This window comes from Ostrea edulis, chromosome 10 (assembly GCF_947568905.1).
Source record: "Ostrea edulis chromosome 10, xbOstEdul1.1, whole genome shotgun sequence".
Classification (NCBI taxonomy): Eukaryota; Metazoa; Mollusca; class Bivalvia; order Ostreida; family Ostreidae; genus Ostrea; species Ostrea edulis.
This window is the reverse complement of record NC_079173.1, coordinates 29086815-29095943: the sequence shown is the minus strand read 5'-3', so window position 1 is coordinate 29095943 and position 9129 is coordinate 29086815. Positions and strand designations below refer to the sequence as shown.

Here is a 9129-nt window from a genome sequence, read left to right as displayed (position 1 = left end):
TTTGCCCAACTATCTATTTTGTATTGCTTATAGGAGTTATGAGATTGATCAATGTTCGTTATATTCACCTTTCATCTGGATGATTACATTTTGTAATATTACATCTAGTTTACATAACATTCTGCAATCTTACATCTGGAATCGATGGTACGGCGTGTGTGTCATTACCAATGAAATTAATAACATGCGATAAACCCATTGGAATCAGTCATATAACATTAACATCACCACTGAAATTGATTATACGATGAACAATGTAAGCGAGGACAATATGTAATACACGTCATACCAACAACCCAACTCCAAGTACCATTTCTCGTAGACAACGAGAAGATCACGGGATCAAGACACTGCGCACTGCATTCCCATACAACTATATCTACCAACGATAATTTATACAATGTAGGGAATCTGACTAATTTCTTTAGACCATCATTTAACAATCGGGTTACGGATGTAATTCTTCCGAATCATGCCATCATTTCCTTCAACTTAGATTTACTAACAAAGGAATAGATACCTAACTATCCACATAAACATTGCAACATTTTTTGATATAAAAAACAACCTTCTATTATCGCATCCAAACTTTTTGATTATAAACAAGCTTTACAGTCCCTAAATATGGACTATTTTATACTTAACCAAAGTGTCGGGTTCACTTTGTGAATCCAGAATAAAATACAAGAATCATGCAAAGCACTATAATGACCAAATGGCTCCAAAAATTAGATGGTCAAATTTTCGGGACGACCCGTCCCTTCCTCGGGACTAACGAAATTGTTTACATAGTGTGGCTAACCATTGTGTCTCAGCTGAAATATCGAAATATCAAAATTAGCATAATGTCCAAACTGTCGTTGACATTGATACAAGGTCAGTGAATGCGTCATAACATTTTATATATGATAGAGATATTTAAATATATCTCGAGACATAACTCTATCCATAAGTCATGTATATATTGGTGTGTGAAACATATAATAATGAAGGTATTAGCAATTAGAAATTCATATATTTCTATCATGCATACAATGTTATTATTTTTTACTGTCCATATAGCCATTATAATCTGGAGTTCATATGTTACAAATTTTGACGACATTTTGATTTAGATCATTTATGCTGTATGTGATTTTGATACCGGTATATCGAATTTTGGCGCCTTTTCTGTAACCAGGCGTCGCTATTTTATTAATAGCCGTTTCTTTCATAATGATTTGGCGATATGACATCTGTTTTCGTTTGATGTTCTACCAACCAGCTACAAGTACATAATCATTTAGGAAAATCATCGTTGTAGCAAATCGTACCAAAATGAATTGCTGTTAAGTTCATTTCATTTTATTTCAAATTTTCAACAGTATTTTATCCATGTATACATAGAAAATACATACATAAATAGGATTAAACAGTAGACACAATGCCTATATTTATAAGCCCTCTCAGTGATTTTTTAAGGCTCATTTTGGGTCCGAATTTCGGCCCTTTCCCTTCCTTAGACTTGTCATTTTTTTCCAATTTAGCTTGCATTTTTCCCAATAATAAAATTATGCAAGGAAAACGTATTTCAAAAAATAAACATTTGATGTGAATTATATACATAAGACTTAACAAAGAGTTATGGGAATGATGATTTGGACAGAATAGCTGAAAATTTTAGAAGGTTAAGGTAGAGACCGATAGCAACCACGTGATCAGTAAAAATCGTGTATTTTCACGTGAAATTATTTTTCGGAATTCCGTACATCGCCATAGAGTAGTTGAAAAACAAAAAGGGGTTCCGAAAGTACAAGTTGTTGCTGTGACTGAATCGATGATTGAGAGGATCGTCCCGACGAAAGATATAGAAATTTGGCCATAGTTTAGATTAGGAATACGTCAATGTAATAATAGTGGACTAAATGTTTCGTCCGTGCAGAATGGCACTTTTTACCTCACGAAATTCACCACCATGCATAGCTACCCTACGTAAACAAAGTTGTTGATGTAGCGTGATCGTGATGTCCGAGTGCTGCATGCTGCGAGTTTCAATACTGTTTATGTAGTCATTGAGAGTTTAAACAAAGTTTCTTCTGAGAAGAGGAATTCGATGGATGCATTCAACGTGGACAACGAAATCATAATTTCGTTTGGTAAGTGAAAAAAATGGCAAATTGAATTTGTATTCAACCCACTTTTCCTCTGCTATTTCACAACGCGATTTTATAATAACATCTGTAAACGCACAATTTGGAGCTGTTTCATTTTTTGTGCATTTATGTATTCCATATGTGCCCAAAATATAACTCCTACATGTGCATGTAATTGTAAATGGATGTCATGTATATGCCAGATTTGAAAAAAAATAGGGCTCTCACAAGTTTGAGGGTTGGGGGGGGGGGGGGGGGGGGGGGGGGGGGGGGGGGGGGGGGGGGGAGTGTTGCACTAAACTTCTATTTGGTATAAATGATAGTACTTATAGTATCTTGAAATTTCATTGACCTAAGAGATATTTCAAATCTGGGGTTTCATGTTTCATGCAAGCATGTAGGTCTACAAAACTTTATTTAAAATATTTGTAAAATCACAAGCCCCCCTCATAGACAAATAAATGTATTGTATGAAAATAAGATATGTATGTCCTTCTCTTGACCCACACTCCGTAAAGGAGACAGGTCTGATAAATCTAGAGTTGACTTGTTTTGATATTATTAGAATGAACTGGCAGTTTATGAAAACATATCTGTCATCTCATATTGATAATTATGATGTTTATTCACCTCATTAAGGACCCAGGGGTGGGAGGGTATGTACAGTTTAAATAGAAGGTAACTATAACAATATGAAATAAATAACAATCATGCAGATGTACTACTACTGCAAGAGTTCACATTGCTGCACTGCACACATTTAACATACATGAAGTGTTACATATGTAATAATGATTTCAGACAAGATTTTAAAAATTAACATTATAAAATACATGTTATGTGTGTAATTTTCAATATATCAGCATTTTTTATAAGTTCACTAAACATGCATTGAGACACACAATTTTAAAATTGACATTGTCTGACACAGTATAATTAATGATTAATACTGACTGTGCAAATATTAATTATGATGATTTTTTTCTAAGCATCATCCTAAGGACCAGTGCAAGTTGAAATGGGCTTCCAGCCAACAACTTCAACAGCAATTTGCCATGAAAATCAGCAAGAAAGGTACAATATTTTCTATCTTAGTAAGATAGAATTTTTCATTTTAACACCAGACATTTATAAAGACAATTCTTAGTATATTAGATATTCATCTTTTTTTCAATATTTGAATATACAGAATATATTTTTTATAACAGGTACTTCATTTACATTGATGATGTCATATCCCCTGGACCCCACAACTTTACAGGTTACAGAGAAAATTCAAGAACTTCTGCAAAATGTGGGACTTGGATAGAATCAATAATGTATTTGTGAGCCCAGAGCAATGGATATATTGTGCAACATACTAAAGTGTGAATTTAATGGAAAACAAGTACATGTACTCATGTATTACAATAATATTGTATAAATATAGAGGAAGTGTCATTGTTGATTATTCTAAGTTTTTGATATATCAAAATCAGTAAACATTTCTAAATGAAAATAAAATACCAATTTTATAATTTTAATTAATGTGTTTGAATTTCTCATTTTCTAACCCCCACCCCACCCCCGTTACACACACTCAGTGCATATATACTGTGAATGCAATATGCATGCATTCTAGGTTATCCAAGCGAGTTTTTGTTTCAGAGTGAGACTACAAGTAGGACTCATAAACTTATGAAGAGACATATATATTTGTGAGAGCAAGATAGCTGATATGAGCCTTGAGATCAATGGGTCGAGCCGCGGTGGTGGTCTAGAGGTTAGAGCGTTCGCCCCGCATGCGGAAGGCCAGGGTTCGAATCCCGGCCGCGACAGACCTGAGTTGTTGAAACAGGTAGTGACAGTTCCATTGCCAAACGCTCAGCATCAGGTGTGAATGTCACTGGTCCTCGGAGATGACCTTCAAAACGGATGCCCAGTGTCACAGTAGATGTGGCACGCTAAAGAACCCTCACTGCTCAATGGCCGTAAGCGCCGAGCAAAGGCCTAAATTTAAAGCCGTTCACCGGTCTTGGTAACGTCTCCATATGAGTAAAAAATTCTCGAGAGAGACGTTAAACAAGATACAATCAATCAATCCATGGGTCGATTGGGTGGAAATCTTTCCATTGATATCAAATATAAACTTGTTATTTAAACATATTTGGTGCACTATGCTGTATAATCATATCAATTTCTTATAATAGGTAATCGTGTCTGGTTATTATAAAAAAATGTATGAAAAATAACTAAATATTAATGCAATCATTGTGAGTGCAAAAAGGTCAATCGCAAGAGCACATACATAAATGCATTGGCGGATATAAGGGGTGGGGGGGGGGGGGGGGGGCAACCGGCGCGAGCCCCCCTAAAATTTTCAAGTTTAAAGTAAATCGTGGTCTCTTGTTTAGAGAAATATATACGATAAAAGAAGCCATAATTTCCTCCACTCTCAGAGAAATAAATGTCTGACAAAATCTTTTGATCTATTGAATTACTTTTAGTGGGAGAACTGCTACTTTTTCCAAAAACCCTTAAAATTTGCGTTATTTTATTAATTTCACCTTATTAAAAATGACAGAAAATAATAATAATGACTACATTGGAGACATATTTTAAGCCCTAAAAAATCTGTAAAATCCAGGAGTTTCTGGGGAATCGCCCCCCCCCCCCCCCCCCCCCCCCCCTTCAAGGCGGCCCCCAGACCCCTGCCTCATACAGTTGCACCCCCCCCTCCCAACTTCAATTCCTGATCCGCCCCTGAAATAGCTTATAGAAACCTTCTTATTGTCATGTTCAATTTTCAAAGAGGTAATTTGGGAATGCTTAAACATTCTAAGTTATAAAAAGGTCAGTAGTTTATCTCTGCTGGCTGAATCTTTCTTCTCAATGCACCGAGTGCAATTCATGACGTCTATGTTCCTGCTCATTCTTTCTCCTCCATATCATGCAGTATATTAAAGGGGTTGGGATGTAATGGAGACATTTGTTTTAACAAATATAAATTGTATATCAATTTTTTGTGGGGATTTTTATTTGGGAAAACTCTTGATATTAATCATCAAATATGATGACGTATGATAAATCTATATTCTGAGTGTAAGTGCACAAAGGTCAACAACGAGAACTACAACAAAATATAAGCTAAAATTTGAAATACATACTTTCTATATTATATTTATTAATTTAAAAAAGGTATTACAAAGAATCTTCGAATTTCAGCAAGCTGTTTTTGATGGATTGTTTACAACATCTTTTAATAACCCTTTTTCTTACGAAAATGTGTAGTTTGTTAAAAGGGGGTGGGGTTAGGAATTTTTTGCTAGTTCCATATTGAACCCCATTATGGTGTATAATTTTTTTCATATATTTTACTTACTAATAGACTGACCACTTAATGAAATAAAATAAGAAATTTGATGGGTAATTTTTTTGCAGCTTAAGCAAAGGTATGACCCTGTGTGCAAATATTGTGCACTGTTTTAAGGTAATTGGCCAATGTAGCTCTGTTGAAGTAATGTTGTTGCATGTTAATAATGATTGCTGAACTTGAAATTGATATGTAATATACAATTATGTGAAAGGTTGTTTGGAACCATATATGACAAGTTATGATCCTTTTTACAATAAAAATGTTATAGCTCTATTTGTATATTGCTCTCTACTTATTTTTCTTCACTTTTTACGCTTTACAAGGACTAAAGAGGGTGTTGTTAAAATCGCCATATTTCTCAAAAACAAGGTCGATTACCTACATTGATTTTTTATTATGTTTTATATCGAAGCTTCATCATAGACATATATCAAAATAAAAAAAATTCAATGGTTATTTTTTTTAGCATCAACCTATCAATCTCTACCTTAAAGAAAATTAGATGTATAAAATAAAGATAATATAATGTTTGATATGATTTTGAAACTTATTTACTATAAAATTGATTTTTCCCCAATTTGAATGAAATGTCGACAATTTTTCCCAATTCGAAAGCCACAGGACCCTTGTAAAAAATGTAGAAAAATCACTGCCTCTCCATAGGTCAAAGGTCAGTTTGACAGAATAAAATTAATGTAAGGGGAGAACATTTTTTATAAAAAAGAAAAAAAGAAATAAGTTGTATCAGATGGGATTCGAACCGGGTGCCGAGAGAAGGTCGCGTGTGATGGACGATAGGCATTAACCTCTGCGCCATTGAGACTCTGCAACTATGTAGATATTTTTGGTATTCTGTGTGTCTGATTATTATTGTAAAATTAATTATAATTGACTTTGAAGAGTATTATATTCTATAAATTTTGGGTAAAAGTATCTCTTGTTGAGTTAAAATAATTTCGTGTAATATTTTTCACACTTATGAAGACGGTCAGTGATTGGTCAGTGTGTGTAATAATAGAACCTGCTATTGGCGGTATTTTTGCACGAGATACAGAACAACAAAGACGTGGCTGATGTTGTGTAAGTTTTTGGTGATATATTTGTCATTTTCAAGTACACAATAATTTGTCAGTGAATATTTTGAGTGCATAGATTCACTATATCGTGTGCAAGGTATTGTAAGAGATTCTTTGCAAAACAATGCTGTTAGGAAGCAGAATTCAATATTTAGCATTTGCTTTAATCAGACATATAGAATTGAGAACTAGTTTGTAGCTTAATGTTTTCTATTTATACTTAATGGGAGAATATAATTGAGTTTTACATACATGTACTTCGGTGACACAACGGTGTTTGAGTTATATGTGTGTTTCAGTATATTTACAGTGTTTATTTTATTAATAGGTCTAAATGTAGGTGATCAGTGTATTACGTTGACCTTGACCTGTCGTGGTGGCCATTTTTTGGGCCGGTTATTGCGTGCCTTGTTTAGGTTTGTGAACTTTGCGTATTTGCAATTGCTATTTGTTCATGTTGCTAATTATGCATGTTTATAATACATGTACTACATATGAATCCTTGCAAAGGAAATATGTTTGTATATATGATTGAGGTCAAGCAAATCTTGTACATTGGTTAAGTCACTAGAACAAATTATAATGTGTTTTTATTTATTTATATTTATAGGAGCACTGTCATTGATTCATTCATTGATTCATCATTGATTGATCACATTACACTACAACTGTGAATAAAAGGTGAAAAGAACTTGTGTGTTACAAATGGCGTCGTGGACAGGATTCACTTCGATTTAGTGTTCGTGTGACAGTGTGCAATACTCGACGAGTCATGGAGCAGCTCATCCAAGTCCTCGTTGACAAAGTTAAGGCCTTAGAAGCCAGGGAGACACAGGAACATCAGGCAAATCTGGATATGAAGAAGGAGTTGCACCAACTTCAGAAAAAATTAAAATCTTACGAGGAGAAGGAGTCTAGAGAGAAACCTGCACCAGTTGTGTATGTGAAAAGTGAGAGGAAATTTCAAAAATTCAGTGGACGTCCTGAGAAAGATACAGATCCGGATGTCAACGACCGGATAACCGAAATGAGGGAACACGTAAGAGCAACAACATCCAAAGACGGTCATGCAGATTTTGTGATGGACCATTTGGCTGGTAGTGCAAAAACAGAAGTCCGCTTACTTCCTATAGAGCAACGGAAAACCGGCGAGGAAATCTTAAACATTTTAGAACAAATTTTCGTCACTAAAGATACTGTTTCACAATTACTACAGAAATTCTACCAACGGGATCAAAAAGACAGTGAAACGATTGAAAATTACTCGCGTGTACTACTGCAGATGATGGAACGAATCAACAGACGAGTCGACAAGAAAATGCAAATTTTGGACATTAATATAACCGAACGTTTCATAGATGGAATCAAAGACAGAACAGTCGGTCAAGAACTTAGAAAGATCGTAGTTGAAAAAGGACCTATTCCATTTCAAGAATTTCGTTTGCGTATGTTGAAATGGGTAGATGACAACCCCCCGAAAGAGCGGAAAGTGTGTGCTTCAGCATCAGTGTCAACAGAACGCACAGACGCATGGAAGGAACTTTTGCAAAAACAACAACTTATGCTTGAAAAACAACAGGAACAAATTAACGCATTACAAAACACACTAGAGAAGGTGAACGAAAAAAAACCATATTCTAGCCCGAATGGACGAGGACGAGGCAAAGGGAACAACAAGGACATTGTTTGTTATACGTGTACTGGTAAAGGACACTTTGCTCGTGACTGTACCAGTCGTCCCAATAAAAAGAGCAAACCGAAGAGTGACCCAAACGGAAATCCCCCACAGTAGCGAGCCGTCTAGTGGAGGGTCAGGACAAAGGCTCAACAGACAACATTAAAAATAAAATTCAAAATGCAGTCGGGGACTGTCCGGTGACATCAGTGGAAATAAATGGACATAGTGTTGACTGTTTATTGGATACAGGAGCAGAGGTGTCAACAGTCTCAGAACTATTTTATAATCAGTTTCTACAGAAAACTAGTATAATGGACACTACCAAGTTTTTACGACTTACTGCCGCGAATCAGGAGCAAATTCCGTATATAGGATATATAGAAGTGACTCTAAAAATACAAGACAGTGTGTTCAGTAACGTGGGCATGTTAGTTGAAACTGTGACAAAAGACCCAAATCCTATTCAAGTGATATTAGGATGTAATGTGTTAAAGAACATCAGAACTTCAGAACATTCTTGTTTGTTAATGGATAACCCAGTATGGAATAATGTCATGTCTGTCTTAACTTTAGCCGACAAGGAAAACTCTGTAAAAATTGGACTTGTTAAAGTTGCTGGTACAGAGTGTGTTAGAATTCCCGCTAATTCGATGAAAGTTGTCATGGGATCTACAAGACAAAACAAGCGGAACGAACCCTACACTGCAGTTGTACAGGCTGTCACTGCAGAAAATGGATCTCTGCCGAGAAACGTCATGGTGATAGACACTCTTGGTGTTGTTGACAATGGAAGAATTCCTGTTAGGATAATAAACATTGGGCATGAAGACGTTTGGATTCAACCAAAAAAGTCGCATCGGTACGTTACACCTTGTTGATATTTTGAAA

The 9129-nt window shown here is 35.4% G+C and overlaps 1 protein-coding gene across 1 annotated transcript in view; it reads left to right on the top strand.

Annotated features, from left to right (window-relative positions):
- Positions 1-7254, top strand: part of LOC125674557 (uncharacterized) — a 412455-nt gene extending 405201 nt beyond the window's left edge. The window contains exon 2 of the mRNA XM_056152419.1: positions 6188-7254. The gene's annotated coding sequence lies outside the window, so the exon portion shown is untranslated. The remainder of the gene's footprint in view (positions 1-6187) is intronic.
- Positions 7255-9129: the final 1875 nt, after the last annotated feature.